The sequence below is a fragment of the Macrotis lagotis genome, chromosome 3 (genome assembly GCF_037893015.1).
Source record: "Macrotis lagotis isolate mMagLag1 chromosome 3, bilby.v1.9.chrom.fasta, whole genome shotgun sequence".
Classification (NCBI taxonomy): Eukaryota; Metazoa; Chordata; class Mammalia; order Peramelemorphia; family Peramelidae; genus Macrotis; species Macrotis lagotis.
Genome location: NC_133660.1, coordinates 251,957,838 through 251,977,174, shown reverse-complemented (window position 1 = coordinate 251,977,174; position 19,337 = coordinate 251,957,838).

Genomic DNA, 19,337 nt, shown 5'->3' with positions numbered 1-19,337 from the left:
TTTTATGTGTTTTGAAGATGGCTGATGGTTTAAAAAGAAGCATCTACCCTTTATCTATAATTACTAGAGAATTTCCATATTAGGAAACTCCCTTTACCAATTCAGGTTGCTGAGGATACTGAGAAATTAAATGAGTTGCTCAGAGACACACAGCCAGTATGTATCAGAGTCAGGATTTGAACCCAAATCTTTCTGGTTCTGATGACAGTTTTTTTATCCACTATTCTATCCTGTCTTTATCTGGCCCCTTCAAAGTGACTCCTTTTGGGGAGCCATCTATTCCAAACAATAATACCACTTCCCAGCACATTTTTAAAGACTGGAAAGTTAGGAGTTGATTTCAAATCCAGTCTCTGCCATCCTACTACCTGAGGGGTTTTTGAGCCAGTTATCTTAAGCTCTTTGGCCCTCAGTTTTCGTCTCTGAAAAATGAAAGGATTGTGACTAGATGATCTTATGAAAGATGGATGCCTATGATTCCATGGGAAATGACCTTCAGGATCCATTTAGGAACAAAGGAGAAAGATGAGTCTTATAGCTTTGGAGTCCCACTTGGACAAAAATGGTATTTCCTAGTCTGTTCCTCCTTGTTTTTCATTAGACTTGGTTCCAAGTTGGGAACAGTTTAAGGGTTATTCTTCAAAGACAAACCCATCCTTTATTCTCACAGGAAAAAGTTTTGTGAACCTGGAGAATAATCCACTGGTCATTCCACAGCTTCTGAAAGAAATCTCCAAAGAGGTTCTAAAAATGATATTTTCCAACCTGATCCTTCATGTTTTTAAACAGACTTGACTTCAACCCTTGTAATATATTGGGGGACTGTTCTTCAAAGTCAAACCCACCCTCTAAGGACAAAGATTGGCCCCACTTTAGAATCCATCTTGCCTCAAGCTCTGAAAGAACTCTCCAAAGGGGTTCTGAGCAGAGGTACCAATATTTGAAATAAGTGTGTAGCTTTCCAAAGGTGACTACTTTGAGGAAGATAGCCCTTGTTTGAAGGTAGAAGTGCCAATACTTTTGTTCATCCAACAATCACACTATTCCATACCCCAGCTTCCCTTAGGGGCAGGAAAGCAAATACTTCTCTGTGTGACTCAGCCTTTCTGCTCCCCTCCAACACTCAAAGGAATGTCAAGTGCGTCCTTGTGTTCAACCTTTCTTCTGTGGTGGTTGTGTTTATATTGGGCAGCGCTAGGAAAATCTCTCTTCCTTTACGCTTGAGTTGTCCTGGTGCAGTGCCTCCCACCCCTTCCACTGTGGCAGTGTGGGGCATGATGGTGCCCCAACCAACTATCTTTGTTCAACCTCCCACCCACACACACATCCCAGGCTTTGAAACCGCCACCTTGGGGTAGTGACCTCCACAGCAATGTCTTTACCTCCCAAGAAAAAAGAGGGGATTTAAATTGTCTTAGCTTAAAATATACACCTCTTCATGTCAGCAGTGAGTAGGTGGGGGCTCCTTCCCAGGAGAAACTAGAATAATGTGGAAGGCTGCTGTAGAAGAGTCACCGGATGGAATAAGGAGACTTGGGTTCAAATTCTGAATCTGTCCCACAGGACCTAAGTGACCTTGAGAATATATCTCTTTGGGTCTCAGTGTCCTTATTTGTAAAATAAGGGGTTTGTTCTCTATGATCTCTAGGGGCCTTTCTAGTTCTAAAATTATGGAGGGATCTTCTCAGACAAGCAGCCCAATATTCAGGCATTAGTCAGGAGGCAGGAAGGAAGCATCACAGAGCTAGATTTGGAAACAGAAGAGAGAAACCTAGATTCACAGAATTTAATTGGATGACATTTTAGGGGATATCTAGTCTAAACTGTGAAATTTAAAATCTTGGATCTGAGTTCAAATATTGACTGTGTCACCTACTGCATCTATGATTTTTTTGTACCTGTTTCCCTACCTGTAATAAGGCAGTTAAATTAGATCAAGGATTCTTAACTTGGAATCTATAAATTTATTTTAAAAATATTTAGATAACCATTTCAGTATGATTGATTTCCTTTGTGCTCCTATGTATTTTATTTCATATATTTTTAAATGCTTTGAGAAGAGGCCAATAGATTTTTTTCCTACACTGTCCCAAGGGTCTACAATGCAAAAAAAAGTTAAAAATTCCTGAAACAGTGGTCTATGTCCACAGCATGGTTTCTGCCAAGATGGATGCCTTTTGAAGGATGTTATCTCATGCTAGTCTACCTAATCTAAAGGAGGCTCTTCTTGAAGCATATACTAGTGATGGGACAGAAGCTTAGACCCACTCCCAAACTGACTTCCCAAACATTTTTCCACAGTTTTTCCATGACTCTTTCTAGTTTTCCTCAGATAGTTTTTATCTTTTCATTCCAACATACCTTCCATTCACTCTTCATTTCTGTTTTTGCTGTCTTTTGGGCATAGTTGGGCATTCAAACGATGCACTCACTCTCCTGGTTTGCCCAGGGCTAAATGTATGACCTTCAGTTATCTCCATCTTTACTGTAGATTCATTTTTTCTTATGAAAGTAAAAGTAAAAAAGTATGGGGTCCCTAGCCATTAACCCTTAAATGAGCATTACTTAGTGATTATTGGTAACACTCTACAGAGTGTTATGATTATGCTTTGAGGAGTCAACCAGCAAGACTGAACCTTATGACCCTGGTATAACTCCTAAGAGACCTTCCAAAAAGACATGCATTTTAATTGGACTATCTGGGAGTGTTGACCCCTTAGCTAGCTTTCACTTTCGTTCAGATGGTTAAATCATTACCAGCCATAGTCATCCAGCTCCAAGAAAGGATCCAAGGAAATATTACATCAGATAGGAAAATTTCCATGGGAGACAGATGAACATGAAAAGGTCAGTGCCTGGGAAGGATGTTGGAAAAAGCAACATAAAGCCCAATAGAGCATCACAGTAGAAAGTCTTGGGCAATCTGGAGGTAGCAGGTACAGGCAAAGAACCTAGATTCAAATCTCAGATCAGACCTTGGACAAGTTATTGAATCTCTCTGGGTTTTAGTTTCTTTATCTACAAGAAGAGGACCTTCAAGTTCTGTGACAAGTATAAAAGTCTCAGGTCCTATGAAAGGGTAGCCCCAAGTACTACACAATTTGGTATCTGAGCAGTTGATGGAAGAAATGTAGAAAAAAAATCAATGTTCCATAAATGCCTCGGAATTCCATCCTACAGGATAACAGGTGCATGCTTGTGAAAAAAAATCTTTTTTTTCCAGGCATTTTTGAAAATGAAAAGGCTTCCATTCCTACCTTTTGGAAGAAACAGTCCTACATTTAAGCTTCTGACTCTGCTGGCATCTCAGTGGGTGACTTATAGCTAAACAGTGACCTTAAAGTCTAGGGAAGTAGAATGGAAAGATCTTTCTTTCCCACCTTAGACCTCACAAAGCACTTTTCTTGAACCTCTCTGATGCACTTAGCATTTATTACTGGGCATTATAGTCATTTGTGAATGTGTCACTCTCTCCCTGGGTGATCTCATGCACTCCCAGGGCTTCAATTATCACCTCTGCACAGATGTCTCTCTAGTCTCTTGCTCCAGCCTCACCCTCACTCCTGAGCTGCAGTCCTAAGTTTTATTTTGCTTTCTTTCTTTCTTTGTTGGATAACTCTAGTTGGGACATCCCACCAGTACTTTAGGACCAGCATATCCCCAACTGAATTTATCATTTACCAAGAAAAAACAAGCCTACTTCTCTATTTAAGTTCTCTATTGATAATGATGCCACTTTTATCCTCTCTGGTGCCCATGGTGACAGACTCACAGAAATTTAAGACGTGGGAGGGACCTTGACAATCTTATAGTTCAGCATAAACCAAGAAGAATACCCACTACAATATGCCTTACAAGTAATTATTTAGCTTCTACTCAAAGACTTCTAATAAAGAGGAACCCACCATCTTTCAATCCTGTCCTGAGACATGAATGAAAAATAGCAATTGAATGAATAAATATTTCAGTATTTAGCATGTGTTTAATATATGATCTAAGTCACATATAATAAATGTGCTAAGCACCAATATAAATACAAAAGGGAAGCATTTTCTACCCTCAAAGAGCTTGTATTCTAATGGAAAGATGATATATATATTAAGGGGGTAGTGGCCATGGAGAGGATTTGGGAAGCTCCAAAAATTATGAAGGCAATGATAGACTTGTCTGATAGTCTCTAATGAGTCTTTTCCAGAATCAATGATAGTGGTAACATAATTATAGTTCTTAGTGATAAAATTATAGTTCTTAGACCACGAGTTAGAAAGTGGATGCAGTAAAAAGGCAGAAAATGGACAGAATAATATGAGAATATGTGGTCGAGGGAGTAGACAAAACTGATGTGGCTTAGATTTTCCCTAATTAGGTCACTAGTGGTTCAATTTAAAAGAAGGAATAGTAGCAGGGAAGACAATCCTCTGCCATAGGCAAATCATTTGGAGCATATCAGATTAACCTTATGTCATTCTCCAACTGCCAGGAAAGACACCAATCAATCAATCATTTAACCAATAAGTATTTATTAAGTGCCTGATAAATTCTAAGCATCAAACTTGGCTATTGGACACAAGATACTCAAAGAGAAAATAAAATGTAGATTGGTGCACAAACATATCAAAGAAGTTTCTTGGGGAGTGCAGAATTCCATTAACCAATTGAACAATTACCCTCTGAGAGGTTTTGAATAGGTTAGTACTGGGCATGCTGGCTAGTTCTTGGTAAGACTGATGGGAAGATCTGATTGTGTGGGATGTGCCCTTTTTTGAGGCATTCTTGTAGGCTAATAGGTCTATCTGGGTTTTGGAGGAGCTAAAATTGAATAGCCTGCTTTCATTTTCTTTTATTCCATTTGCTTCTATGGATATTCAGTCAAACCATACTTGGGTGATCAACTCCATTGAGTTATATTAGTCTAAGAAGATGGTTACATTTTCCTGATAAGTGGAAGAGAAGCAAAAAAAACCATGAGAAAGCTAGAGGAAGAAATGATATGAGGGGGGGGAGGGAAGGAAGGAAGGAAGGAAGGAAGGAAGGAAGGAAGGAAGGAAGGAAGGAAGGAAGGAAGGAAGGAAGGAAGGAAGGAAGGGAAGATGGAAAGAGGTAGTCATCTTTCTGACAACTTGGTATTTCCCTTCAACACACTTTTGCAGTTGGATTGATTGCATAACCAGGGAAGTTAGAATGGGATTGCTAAGGGCTGATCTTTATTGTGAAAGGAAGTTAGATAAATAGCCAGCAATACCCCCTGGAGGTTAAGTGATTCAAATTAGAATCTGATAAGTATTTAAGGAAGGAAGTGCATTGTCAAGAACACTAGACTTGGATTTGAGACCTGACTCTGCCCTTAACTATGATATTGGGCAAATAAATCACTTCATTTTTTAGGTCCTAATTTTTTTGTCTTTAAAATGAGGGAGTCATTCAGTTTTGATCAATGGAAACAATGTAAAGACTAAGCATGTTTGGGGAAATATTGTAAAATTCAAAAAAAAATGAGGGAGTTAGAGGAAAAAGCTATAGTATAATTAAAAAAAAATCATTGACTCGAGTCCTGGTTTTATGTCCCACTTCTAATTCTGTGTGATCTTGAGAATATTGACCTCATTTTTCTCATATTTATAAAAAGAGATCAAACCAGATAGCCCTTGAGGTCACTTTCCATCTTTAACATGCTGTCGTTCTGTGGTACAAATAATATGCTATGAGCAGCCATGGAATATAGAGTTCTTGTCATGACAAAGTGTGGAGAGAACAGAAGAGCACTTCCTAGAAATGATAGTATTTGGGAGAAAGCTTAAAGAAAATAATCAAGACACTGAAAGATAGCATGGAGTCAAGTCAAAGGTTTTTCCAAGAGTAGAGAAGTCATGAGCAAAAGTCCAAAGGCAGAATGATGACAACTAATCCATGGAGGCTAGATGATAGAGCAAGGCTCTATCTATGGGAGAGACTTGAAAAGATATATAGATTTCCACAATTAGGAGGATGGCCCCTGACTTTTAAGTTGTCTGGGTGAATGAGACTGATTTAGGAGTCTATCTGTCCTATAGCCCTTCCAAGTTTTATTACTGATATTTTAAATTCTGAAAGAACAAGAGGCAACTTGGCATAATGGACAGAGAAGCAGTCTGGGGGTCAGGAAGTCTTGGGCTCAAGTCCTGCCCCTGATATGTATCAGCTTATATGGCAAATCACTTATCGTCCCTCAGTCTCTTCATCTATAAATGGGGGTGTTGGACTCAATGGCCTCCAAGGTTTCTTCCAACTCTGATCCTATTGAAAGAGCATTTCACAACTTCTCAGCAACCACAAGTCTGAAGAAAAGGGGTGGGGGGAGGGAGACTTTAGAAGTTGACAACGCCATCTAAAACAGAGAAGAGAAGGAATTGGCAAGACCAACCGACATCATTTTTTCCATCAATATTCATGGTTAATCTGACCAGATTGCAGTGACATACATGGGATGTGTGTGACTCTTGCAGTTTGTTGTTTGGAGTTGTGTGTGTGTCTCTGTGCGTTCAGGGAGGGTGCTGTTCCAAGAACAGCTGTGATTCTGCTTTGGAACTATATATAACCATCTCCATCCTCATCCTCATCGTCACCATCAAATGTCAGTTCTCTTCCCTGAAGGCAATAGGCCCCATGTGATTCAGCAAGCTCACAGTTATTCACTCTTCCCATTGCCCACGCCAGGTTTTAGTCAACCCACTCCACAAGGCCATCCAGCCACTGTTTCCAAGACAGAAGATGGAAGATTGAGCTTAAGTAAGAGTACGTTGACAGAGTGGGCAGCTGAGCCCATGAGAAGGGAGACCCATTTTCATCTCAGTGGGGTCACCTAGGAATGGGACTTATCTCCTCGTTTCCAAGGCAAGGAGGGAAAGTTGGCATCAATTCCTAAAGAAAATTCCAAATGTATCTTCTCCAAATATCTGCTGCTGTGTTGGGGGTGTGTATAACAGTTATATTAGTAAGAAGGAAAGATGGAAACCTAGAAGATATGTGAATATTTTAGTGACCTAAAATGTTCTCTGAAATGCATTTATTCCCATTAGAATTTGGAATGCTAATTTGGACCCCACAACTTTCCTTGATTTCTTGTACTAGGTTTTGGTTTTCTCTACAACCCTCCTTCATTCCATCTGGGCAAGCTTTGACTTTCTCTCTGCTATTATTGCTCAAGTTGGGACCTCTTCATCTTGTATATATTTAGGTATTAGTTTTATCTCTCCTATTAAAGTGTGAACCCCTTGAGAGCAGGGAAAAGGAGTTTTCCTTTTTTGTATCACAAGTTCTAAACACAAGATAATTAATTAATGCTTGTGGACTGAATAATATTTGCTTTTTCAAGATAACTGCCTCAGGGTCCCTTGAAACAATCACAATGATAAACTTTTGCTATGTGAAAAGTCAGAGAATCCAGGTTAGAATTTCAACTTTGTTACTTGCTAGACAAGAGATCATGGACTCCCTCTGGGATGCTATTTTTCTTATCAGCAAAATGGGATAATTCATTTGATTTCAGCAAGCCTATATTCACTGGGGTTAGGAAGATAAAAATGAGATAGACAGCCCTAGAGGGGCGTATGTTCAATTGAAGCTGAACCAAGTCATCTTTTAAGTTGTCTTCTAGCTCTAACATACCATGATTCCTTGATTATTATAATGGGAGAACATTTTTTCAGGTTGGTTATTTATTACTTCGGTAACAATGATGACAATAATTATTGAAACAACAATGGTAACATAGCTAGGTGCTTTATAGTTTATAAAATGCCTTCTTTTTCACTACTTAATCTGATGCTCAACTCATAACATTTTTTTTTGAGGTAGGACTGGTGTTCTTACATCATTTCATAGACATGGATACTGAGGATCAGAAAATCAAAGTAACTTGTCCAGGTTCATAAGAAAGTTAGGGATGAAGAAAGGACTCCCAGCCAGTTTTATAATTCTAATCCAAGGCTTTCCAAAGACACCAATCTCAGAATGTTAATCACATCTTTAGAGTTTGGGCTGACAGGCTTACAATCATACAAAGAGAGCCTGAGACTCATAAGTATGTGGGTGCATCACGTCTGCATCCTAGATGTCTCCAAATATCACCAAGGAAAAAATCTGACTCATTACACTTTTTATGTGACTTTCTAAGATATACATTGTTCTTATTTAGAGCTCAAAATGGAGGATCGGAAGTTTTCATCTTTTTAGGGCAAGCACAATGAATGAAATGCCTATAGTTGGATCTTGGCACCTTTCCAAACTCCACAGATCTTCTGCCCCCATCTTTTGTCACCTGTATTAAGCACCCAACAACATGTGTTCAACTTTACCGGATAGAACCTGTAATAGGATTAATTTCTATCATCATTTCCCCCACTCCAAATCTAGGTTAACCCAACCAATCATCTTTAACAATCATCTTTTCCTAAAAGAAGACAAAGCTGTGTGAAGGACGCGATCCAGCCCGGCTTCCCTGATACTACTTCCTGATCACTTAAAGAAAAAAAAATTCTTAGCCAAGTTTATTATCAATTTTTCTGAGTTGCTAAATTACTGCAAGTTACCAAATCCTTCACCATATCCTGCTCAGCTGACCAAACTCATTTTCATAAAGAGGCTAAGGAAAGCTTGCTTTGCATAACCTTGGTGTGTTACAGCCAGGTAAACCTCCTTTTGTTAACTGTTTGATGACTTTTCAGGGCCAGAGAAAATGGTGTTATTGGAGCCACCTCAAAAGCATTCTGTGGTCCATTTCTTATTGATTTACTGCCTCAAAGGTTCACAGATCTAAAGTTTGGTGGGACATTATATGTTAACTAATACAACCTCTTCATTTTACACATGAGGAAACTGAAGCTTAACTTCAGTTTATTGACTTTTCCAGTGGCACACGGAACCCAGGTCTTCTGGTTCTTGAGTCAGTGTTCTCTCTATTCTACTGTTTTTCTTCCTTCCCTCTTTCTTCCCCCACCCAGTGAAATATAAGGAACCAAGATGTGTATATGTGTGTGTGTGTATGTGTGTATGTGTATATATATGTATTCATATATATATGTGTGTGTATTACATGTTTATTTAAATTTTTGTCTCTCCAGCACCTAACATAATGGCTGATAAATATTCTTCACTTAGTCAATGCCTGATAAACTGAAACCAGATAACTTCTGTTCATTCATCAAGACTTGACTGATCTGCTTTAGGCAGGACTCCAGGTTGGTGCTGGGGGTCCAATGATAAAATCCCCTCCCATAAAAAGCTTTATCTCTAGGAAGATGATAATCATGTGTCTTGGAACCAGGTAGAATCTGAATGTGCAATAATCCTTTTGGGGGGGCTATGGGGAGTAAGAGGAAAGTCATTCATTCCTTGATATTGTTTCAGGGTTTATTCTATGTTTATGCTCTTCTAGAAGGGCATAGAATACAAATATAAGTAAGCCATAGAACCTGTCCTCAAAGAGTTCATAATCTAGTTGCAAAGAAAACTCAGGGACCAGTCAAATAGTGACTTCAAAAAGCATATATCTGCCAAACAAGCTATCTTGACAATTCGAACAACAAAGAGACAACAATTCCTAATAGGTAGAATCCCCACATTTGTATAGTAGAAATAACTAGGTGACACAATAAAGTGCCAGGCTTGCAGTTAGTAAGAGCTGAGTTTAAATCTGATGTCAGACATTTATTATCCATAAAGATGAGAATTGTAATAACTCCTATCTCCCAGGATAAAATGCTGTGAGGATAAAATGAGAAAATGTTAATAAGGAACTTTGAAAAATAAAATAAGTTCGGGGCAGTTAGGTGGCACATTGGATAGAGCCCCAGCCCTGGAGTCAAGAGGACCTGAGTTCAAATCCGACCTCAGACACTTGATAATTACTTAGCAGTGTGACCTTGGGCAAGTCACTTAACACCATTGCCTTGCCAAAAAAAAAAGTTAAAAAAAAACAAACAAAAAAATAAGTTCTAGGTAAATGTGATCCATTGTTATGATGATGATTATTAGAAGAAGCCCTAAGGATCTGGGAGAAAAAGGAAGCACAGATGAACTTTAAATAGTCCAAGGAAGGCTTGCTTTGAATGGTATCACTACCACCAGGGACAAGGAGGACAAGTAAAAGCTGAAGACAGGCACATTGCCAGAATTATTGAGTTTCATTAGACAGAAGGATGAGATGCATGTGGACAATGGTCTATGCTCAATGGGGATAAACAGTTTAAGAGAAAGAGCATAGGAAGCTACGATTCTGCGTTTAGGTAATTTGGTGTAATGGATAGAGAGGTGAGCTGAGCCTCAGGAAGACTTCTATTCTGGTCCTGCCTCTGACACATTCTAAGTGAATGAACCATGAACCAGTTCTTTCACATCTCAGCCTTTAAGGTCATTCTAAGACTATAAACTGATGAGGAGGTATTGATCCACACTAATAGAGAGAGACCCTCACCAAAAGCTTCCTACAGCTATAAAAATGAAATCATAGGTGTGGGAGGGCTAAGTAACCAGGGGAACAGAAAGAGAATGCTAACGGCTCTGGGTGTATGGAAAACATTGTACTTGGAACCAAAAGCTATGGGTGTGACCTTTGCTAATTCTGTAACCATGGGCAATTCTCATCAATTATCTAGAATTTTGGTTTCTTCATCTGCCAAGTGGGGATTCGCATTCTTAATCTTCCAGCCTGTCAAGGTTGTTGTGAGGAAATTTCTTTATAAATTGCCAGGTGTTATTACATTAGGGGGAAAAGAAGCTACAGAGAAATAGGTTTGGAGAGTAGAAGATAAGTTATATTCAGAAAGATAGTTAGGATTTGGATGGATGCAGAAAAACTGGAGGGCATTCCTAGAAGAGGTAAAGGCAAGAAAGAGAAGATGGATAGGCTAGGAAGAGAGGCAAGATTTGGGCAGGACTGGAGCAAGGGGATTCCCATTGCAAAGTGAGAAGATAAGATTGCCTAAATAGTTTGGGGCTGGATTCTGGGGGCTGCGGTGTACTGAAAGCCAGACAGCCTGAGGAATGTGGACTCTTGGTTAAGAGCCTTGAGGCGCCTCATTTTCTTGTCTGGGGCAGTAGAATGATGTAAATAATGTTTTAGAAACATTATTAATCTGGTGGCAGTGAGCAGGATGAATTGGAGGGGGGTGGGAAAGCCTAGAAGTAGGGGATCATTGGGAGGCTATTGCTTGGACCAGATGTGAATTAATGAGGGTCTAGTCAAGGGCGGAGGCCCTGGGAATGGAATGAAGGGACAGATAAGCAGAAGAGACATTTTAGAGATAGAGTTGACAGGCCTTGGTGACAGATGGGATGTGAAGGTGAAGAGAGGAATCCAAGAGAGCTTCAAGGGTTTGAGCTGGGCTGACTGAGAGGATGGTGCCACTGGCAGACATTTTTTAAGAAGGTAGGAAGAGGATTCCTCAATTTCCCACATTCGTGTAGTTAACAGCAACCATCAGGAAATGGCATTGGTCTTTAATACTACTAATCAGGATCATGTCCTCTCATTTTTACCCTCAATGGATAAGAGAAGCAGTCAATCATGTTTTCTTCAAAATAATATATATATATATATATATAAAATATATATAATATAAAATATATATAAAATCCGTAGTCCCCTTTCCAACACTATCCCAATCATTTATTTTCCAGGCTAGAAAACTTCAATTCCCACAATTTCTTATTTTTTTTTCTTCATACATCTTTGAATTCCTTTAAAACTCTACTTGAGCATTAATTGGGACATCTTGTCCCAGTTAATAACAAGCAAGTGCTGGGGGAAATGAGACTATACCTCAACTATTATACATTCTATACTCTGATTCGTACATTTGTCTTATGCTGAGAGAGAGAGAGAGAGAAGGTAGGTGGGATAAAGAGAGTGTTATTTGTGATAATCAGTATGCAGAAATTTTGATATACATAGTTAGTCCCTGCCTTCAAGGAGTTTATACTCTATTGGGTATAGTGTTTAAACTATTATATATATATATATATATGTATATATACATATATATGTATGTGTGTGTTTAAATATATATATATATATATATATATATTTACACACAGAGATACACACACTAATGGGTATAGTAAATAAACTATAGCATATTAATACACCAAAGGAAACTAAGGGACAATGATGAAGTTATCCTGTGGGGGAGGGAGTAGTGGAATGGTGAAACTCAACTAGTCCAAAGGCATTTATTTATCTGGAAAGAAATAGAGGAAAGGTGGCAGATAGATAGATTTCTGGCCCTGGAGTCAGGAGGACATGAGTTCAAATTTGAGCTCAGACCCAATACTTACTTAGCTGTCTGATCTTGTGCAAGTCACTTAACCCCATTGCCTCACAAAAACGAATAAACAAAAAGTAGGGAAAAGTCTGTGTTGAGCTCCTCGCTTAAAAATAAAAAAAAAGACCCTGGAGCCTGTCCTCTAGTCAGAGGGTCTAATCAATGGGCAGAGAAGTGATGAGAAATGAGAAACAGGCAGAATCAAACCTACAGGATAAATAGATTTCCTAAAAATGTTTCCTGAGGAAAGAGGGCATGATGGAAAGGACCAAAGTTGGGTGCTCATAGTGGTGCTCAAATATTTTTTTCAAGGATTGAATAACAAATGACAGCAACCCAGAATGTAGAAGGGATGTCAGAATCCCTAGCCAGAAATCCTCTCGGCAACCTTCTCAACAAATGGCCAATCCAATTTCCTGATAAGGCCTGAGGCACCCCATTTCACTTTCGGACCCCTCTAGTTATTGAAGTTTTCTTTAATTTCTCATTGAAACCTGTATTTCTACTTTTTTTGGTAGTATCTGTTCACTGCTTCTAGTCCCTTCCTTCTTGTGTCACAAAAACAAATCTAATCCATCTTACACATCAAACCCTCAAATTTAAAAAGAATTATAATGTAATAATCCTTCAAGTCTTATCTTCTATGGGCTAAAGGACCCTGGTTCCTTCTAATTATCCTCATATGACAAAATTTCCAAGCTTCTCACTATTGTGGACCCAATTTTGCCTCATTCACTCCAGTTTGTCAATGCCCTTCTTAGAATGTAATATCCAGGAGTTAAAACAATACTCCAGATATGTCTGACCAGGGAGGAGAACAAAGACAGTATGTGGACACTATGTCTTTATTAATTCAGCCTTTTTTTGACATTCTGTCTTTAGCCTATTCAATTTATTTCTTGAACCCAAATGGAAATGCACAATTTATTTCTGTTAAATTTCATTGTTATTCTCTTTTTTTGTATTTTTATTTCATTTTTCCAATTACATGTGAAGATAGTTTTCAACATTCATTTTTTGTAAGATTTTGAGTTCCACCTTTTTCTCCATCCCTCTCTTCCTTCCACCCTCCCTTGACAGCAAGTAATCTGATATAGGGTTATACATGTACAACAATGTTAAAATATTGAACTTCATATTTAAATTAAGCTAATAAAGAAGCATTGAAATCTTTTCTGTTCTAACTCAGGTTCAGTATATTCACTCTCTCTCATGCCTAGACATTCTTTCCTCTCTCTCTCTGTCTCTGTCTCTCTGTCTCTGTCTCTCTTTCTCTGTCTCTCTGTCTCTCTGTCTCTCTCTCTCTGTCTCTCTCTCTCTCTCTGTCTCTCTCTCTCTCTCATTATTCTTCTCCTTGACAGTTCCCCTCTTCTTTGTCCTATGACCCTGCTCTCCTAATTACTAAGTCTCTTGCTCAGATTATTAATTCAGGAAGGGTCCCTTCTTTTTCCAACCCAATTTTACTTCACTCACACTTTGATTCATTCTCTACCAGCTTCTTAATTCTGAGCTGGTACCTTCTCCAGGACCCTTCTACTTTCTTTCTTACTTTTTTTAGGCTTTTTTTGCAAGGCAATGGGGTTAAGTGACTTGCCCAAGGCCACACAGCTAGGTAATTATTAAGTGTCTGAGGTCGTATTTGAACTCAGGTATTCCTGACTCCAGGGCTGGTGCTCTTCTTCCTTACTTTTTTTGGATTTCTTCCTCTATTGGCACATTGGATAAGAGCATTGGCTTTGGAGTCAGGAGGCCAGGAGTTTAAATTCAGCATTTATTAGCTGTGTAACCTTGGGCAAGTCACTTAATGCTGATTACATTGCATTCGGGGCCATCTCCAGTCATCCTGATTCATATCTGGCCACTGGATCCAGATGAATAAATACAGAGGAGAAAGTGAGGCTGGTAACTTAGCACAGCACCCCTCCCTAAAACCCAATTGATGTGCTTGTTATGGCATCACCTCCCTGATGTCATGATCTTCATCGGAAATGAAGGACAGATATTATTGCTATTATAAATTCCTTGAGGGTGGGGACTGTCTTATGTACATATTTTATCCCAGAGCTTAAGACAACAGTATCTAACACATAATAAATAGTAACAAAATCTTTGTCTAACTAGCTTTCCAGATTTGTATCAACTATAAATTTGATAAGCATTTCATTTATGTTTTCAAAGTCATTGTTAAAAAAGTCAAATAGCATGAGCGCAGAGACAGATTTTTAGGTCACCCAATTAGAGAGGTTTCTCTATGTAGACATCAGTCAGTCACTACTCCTTGTGTTCAGTCATTCAATGAGTTGTGAACACATATAACTGTATTTTCTTTGACCCTACATCAAAGAGATCATAGAGACTTGTCAAGTTTCTTGCTGAAATTTTTGACATTATGTTTCTGGCATTTCTCTTATTTACTGGTCTAAAAATACTATCAGAAAAGAAATTATTTGAGGCATGAACTATTGTTTTTAAAGCCAAGCTGATTTTGGGTGATTGTGTCTTCCCTTTCTAAATGATCACAAACCATCCCTTTAGTAATATGTTCTTGAATTTTGACAAGAATTAAAAATTAGGTTCACTAGCCAGTGTTAATGAAGACAACAGATATAATGAGTTTTTATAGAGCTCTTTGTTTCAAAAGTGAAATTTATATATGTAATGTAATACATGCATATAAATAATATATACATACAAACATGTATAATATAATTTCCAATATGTGTATTTGTGTGTATATGTATATATATATGTGTGTGTGTTTATGTGTGTATGTGTGTATATTTTGATCTTCACAGTGACTTTTCAAAAAAATGGACATCTTATGATTCCTATGGTATTCCCCACAAATTTTTAGATATTACTAAGAGCTGGTAATTATATCAATGAGTTATTTCAGTTACCTACATCATCTGAACCTGAAGATATGAACTCTTTTTTTTTTTTCGGTTTTTGCAAGGCAATGGAATTAAGTGATTTGCCCATACTTTTAAGTAAATATTAAGTTCCTGAGGCTGAATTAGAACTCATGTCCCTTCCTCCTCCACATTGATTCCTCTGGGGAATTTCAAATTGTCAAATAATTTCTATGCTCTCAACTGATTCTTTGACATCACTCTCAAAATATTGGTAAATATCAGATATATAACTTGTGCTTGCATCCTTCAGCTAGTTGCTACAGTGGACAGAGTGCTGGACTTAGAATAAGCAAAGACCTGAGTTTTTTTATTTATTTAATTTTTTTGCAAGGCAACGGGGTTAAGTGGCTTGCCCAAGGCCACACAGCTAAGTAATTATTAAGTGTCTGAGGCCGGACTTGAACTCAGGTCCTCCTGACTCCAGGGCTGGTGCTCTATCTACTGCACCACCTAGCCACCCCCCCAAGCCCTAAGTTTAAATTCAGTTTCAGACACTTGTTAGTAATGTGGACCCTGGGCAAGTCAATCAATACAAATTTATTACAAGCCTACTGTGTACCAGGCACTGTGCCAAATCACATAACCTCTATTTGTTTCTTATCTGTAAGATGGGAATAATGATATAGCACCTACCTTCCAAGGTTATTGTGAGGATAAAATGAGACATTTATAAAATGCTTTGTAAACCTTAAAAGACTATGTAAATGTAAACTATTATTGTTATTATTATCATTTTATACCAAGGTTCTCTTCATTTCCAATTCAGTTCCTCCCCCTCTCCCCGACAAGTCTAAATTAGATCCCAGTTTACCAGTTTCCCTCTCTCCATGTTTGAAAATGAAAAGTGTTGTGAAATCAAATCAGTTAATGAGCTCCTCTGCTTTTAATAGAAAGGAAGAGCTAAACTGCTGAGATAGAATATCCTATCATTATACCCTGTCTGTTTTGTTTTGGTTTTTGACCTTTTTGACCATTTTCTCCTTCTGGCCAAGTGGTCTACAGTATATAATTCCACCAAAATTTCACTTCTAGTTTTCTCACCAATTAGGCTCATACAATTGCACATGACTATAGATACCTTATAAATACATGATGAAATTTCACTTTTATGGCTAATATTCTTTTGAATATACTATATTTTTCCATAATTATGGTCTAGACAGGAGTTACACCAATCAAGTCACAGGCATACCTCTGAGTTCAGATTTTTTCTAGCTCACCTTGCTGATTGCCCACATTAGCTACATTTGTGTACAAAAATATGAAGTCAGGGTTTTTATTATTACTTCTCTTCTTCAATATTGTCTGGTGATTATTGGTCCTCTCCACGAATACCTCCATCCCATATCATTCTTGTGGACAGATAATATGGGCAACTTTCTTCCTCTATTTTCAATTTAAAACTTTCTTGATTAGATTTAAAAGTCTCCAAGTAAATATATATATATATATATATATATATATATATATATATATAAATTTTTTAATTGATCCTTTTTTAATGAATTCCATTCCAATCAACATATGGTCATTAACTGTAGTGGTAATCACCAGCCAGGACTTTTCTTTCTCTCACCAGTACCTGAAGACCTTTTGCGTGGGGTCACCTGTGGATGTTCACTCTATTACTTGGAGCATGAGAGACTCTTTCATCCTTAGCAGATTTGCCTCACCCTTGATCAACAGTCTTTAATCTTTTTCATAATTCCAGGATTCTACTATCCTTTTTATCCTTCTCTTTGTCACATTCTTCTGTTTTTCAACTTCCTAGCACCCTGCTACAAACCCTCACTTCCTCATCAGACTTGGTTGCTTTTTGAAGTGGTTCTTTTTGGTGAGGTAGTGAATAGGCTGCTTGACCTAAGAGTCAGGATGATCTGAGTGCAGATTCTGCTTCAAATATTTACTAGCTCTTTGATCCTGGGCAAATGACTTTACATCTCTCAGCCTCATCTATAAGTTGGGGATGATTAGTAGTACCAACTTCACAGAGTCATTTTGAGAATCAAATGAGAAGATAAAAGGCATATATACATAGGATGTTTGTATGAATCCATATATTTAGAAAATGTATATATATAATATATATATATGATACATTCCCTTTGCAAACTTTAAACCATTCTATAAATGTTAGCTACTACTATTAATTGTTATTATCATCATCACCATCACCATTTTGAAGGAACACTTCATTCTGCCTGCTAACTTGGAGAGTTGACAAGTATTCCTCCAGCGTTCTTACTTTCTCCTCTAGAGGGAAAACCAACTAGAACTATGTGTATATTTTATTGTTAGTTGGCACCAGCAGAAATACAAACACAACTCACAGAAAAACTTCCCTCTATAGTTGCTGGAGAGATCATTCATTCCCAGTCATTCTTGTTATTAGTTTTAGTAGAGGTAATTCCTAGAGAAAATATCATGGCTAAACTCCTCGTTTGTCCTAGCCATCTGCAGTACTAGTGGCAGGGTCCATTAAGAGTTCTCATGTAGGGGCAGCTAGGTGGCACAGTGGATAGCACACCTGCCCTGGAGTCAGGAAGACCTGAGTTCAAATCTGACCTCAGACACTTGATCATTGTCTAGCTGTGTTGATCTTGGGCAAGTCATTTAACCCCATTGCCTTAAATAATTTTTTAAAAAAAGAGTTCTCATATAGTTCGAGTTGATACTATAGTATGCTTTCTCTCCTTTTACTCAGGTTTTCACTGTCTTTTCTCCTGATTTGACAGGATACCTTTGCCCTGTGCTCAGCTGTGTGCTCATTAATAAGCAGAATCTATGTTCAAATATCAACATAGATAGAAACTATCCTGTACTTTGCCTGCAAGATCTTCTGCAACAGTTGAGTTTCCAGCATTTCTTGACTTCCTTTCTCTTCTCCTTGCTGAACTCCTGTCTTGTCTCTTTGATGGCTCAGCATTCTCTGAACAAATCAGTGAATGAGCAAGTGAATGAATGAATAAATGGATCCAGCCTCTTGAAGATAAAAACAGCTATTTTCATATGAGCTAATCAGAACTGCCTAAGCACAAGGGCTATTCTAGTGAAATTTCAAACTCCTTGAAAGAAGTCTCAGTAAGGAAATTACTACTTGTATTCTGATAAGTAATCATCTAAATAATGATTGCTGCAAGATGGTACTTGTTGTGAATTATGAATTGGAGGACTTAGCTATTGATACATCAGGAAAAAAAAACAAATAGAGACATCAAGACCCCTCCCCAACTATGGCAGAGTCTTGTCTTCCTGATCTGAAATTAAAACCACCATTTCCATTCAAAACCAGTAAGTTCTGAATATCCTGTTGAGGCTTATAGTGGATGGGGTTTTTCAGCCCTTTTCCTGAAGGACAGAATGGAGAAGTTTTATGTATGAGTTGTAAGAACTGACGACTCATGATAAGCTGGCAGTCTAAATGGAAAGACCGCTGTATTTGTAACTAGAGGGATTAGGTTCAAATCCCAGCTCTGTTGTTTCTTTGATGATCTCAAGCACATCACTTATTTCTCTAGTTATCAGTTTCTTCGTCTATAAAATAAAGGGAATTGAATAGGAGAGAAATTTAAGATTAGTTCAGCTCTTTATCTAGGATTTTAATATGATGTGAACCCAAGTAGACCTTAGCTCCTTTCTGCTCATACAAAGCTTTCTGCCCTTCATTGGAAGAGTGGAGGGTAGAGTACTTTGAATTCCTTTGTATATCATCCATCATCTCTCAAAACTGAATCTCATTCTGCTTCTAACAAGTAGTCAAACCAATGGAATTTCAATCCTTCAGAATCCTCTCTTTGGCGCAATTATATTATTTGTAAATAGGTTTCACTGATCTTATGAAATGAGGTATAAATATCATGAATGACCATATTATAGATGGGAATAACTGGGAGAGGAAACAGGGCTTAGTGGCTAGAGGATCAACCTTGGAGTCAGGAAAAAAAACTGATTTTCAGTCTCATTTCTGACATTTATCAATTGGGTAAACCTGGATAAGCCAAGCCAATTCTCCAAACCTCAGTTTCCTCTCTAGAGGGGGAAACTGATGGTAGAACCCATTTCATAGGGTTTTTTGAAAGAATCAGATGAGCACTTTATATCAAAAAGAATGACTTTATAAATG